Source organism: Anopheles arabiensis, chromosome 3 (assembly GCF_016920715.1).
Source record: "Anopheles arabiensis isolate DONGOLA chromosome 3, AaraD3, whole genome shotgun sequence".
Lineage (NCBI taxonomy): Eukaryota > Metazoa > Arthropoda > Insecta > Diptera > Culicidae > Anopheles > Anopheles arabiensis.
In genome coordinates, this window is record NC_053518.1 from 67,930,165 (window position 1) to 67,931,384 (window position 1,220).

General features: G+C 46.6%; 3 non-coding genes across 3 annotated transcripts; all 3 read right to left on the reverse strand.

Moving 5' to 3' along the window:
* Window positions 1-6: 6 nt before the first annotated feature.
* Window positions 7-78, reverse strand: Trnap-ugg. Its single transcript has one exon. It is a non-coding gene; the product is annotated as a tRNA-Pro (tRNA).
* Window positions 79-200: 122 nt separating this feature from the next.
* On the reverse strand, window positions 201-272 carry Trnap-cgg. Its single transcript has one exon. It is a non-coding gene; the product is annotated as a tRNA-Pro (tRNA).
* Window positions 273-426: 154 nt separating this feature from the next.
* On the reverse strand, window positions 427-498 carry Trnap-cgg. Its single transcript has one exon. It is a non-coding gene; the product is annotated as a tRNA-Pro (tRNA).
* Between the last annotated feature and the right edge of the window lie 722 nt (window positions 499-1,220).

Here is a 1,220-nt window from a genome sequence, read left to right on the forward strand (position 1 = left end):
TATCACGGGCTCAACCGGGATTTGAACCCGGGACCTCTCGCACCCAAAGCGAGAATCATACCCCTAGACCATTGAGCCGATAAAAACAATAGATCACGCACACAAGCCTGCAAACAAACGACAACATTCACAATAAAGATACACAACCTCACAATTGACAGCATCCGCCGATCGGACCTTCAGATGCTATAAAATATCACGGGCTCAACCGGGATTTGAACCCGGGACCTCTCGCACCCGAAGCGAAAATCATACCCCTAGACCATTGAGCCGATAGAAACAATAGAAAACACCTACAAAGGTACACAACGCATACAAACGTCTAATTTCGTATTAAAATAACGTGTTCGCGCACAATGGAAAGCAAACGTGTTGGAGGCTTATTCTAAAAACGTTTTTGCATCATCCAAAAAAGATCCAACCATCGGGCTCAACCGGGATTTGAACCCGGGACCTCTCGCACCCGAAGCGAAAATCATACCCCTAGACCATTGAGCCGACATGCAAGAAGCGCGCTAGTTTTGAAATAAATACTTACAACACGACGCAACATCGAGCGATCGTCGAGCGCTGTAAGCGAAACGATAGTATCTTGTCTCCTATTCGACAATCCCTTTCTTTCTCTTTTTTATCTGCGAACGAACCAAAAGTTAAACCTTTTCCTGGTGTTTACAAAACAACTCCACTATATGATTTTTCGCTTGCAATGCATGTAATTAAAACACTGTAAAATAATACTATTATTCATGGCTCACGGTTATGCATGCTGTCGATTAACCCGGGAAAAAACTCCTGAAACGCTTTACCTCCACCCTTCCCCTTCTCCATAAAAGCAGTGCAAAAACACACTTCATCAACCCCCGTTCGGGTTGACACGAAACAGGAAAACCATTAACGATTCCAACCGTACCGAGGTATTGGCCGGGTGTTTGCGTGGCAAAGCGGGCGCGTTATAAATAAAGCTGCCCCATAAATTGCTGAACCTAATACGCATGCTGCAGTTACACTTTCGCTTTCTGCTAGCGTAATGTGCACAACACCGCGCACCGGGCGATGCAGAGAGCATGTTGCATGATGGCAGGAAATGACCAAGCTGCTGCACCAGTGTGTTGTGGCGGTATCGTGGTTCAATAATCAGAGGCACAGGCTTGATTTGCGCCTTACCGCGCGCTCGAACGATGCAAAGGGTTACTACAACCGCAAACGGCTGTGTTCAGGCC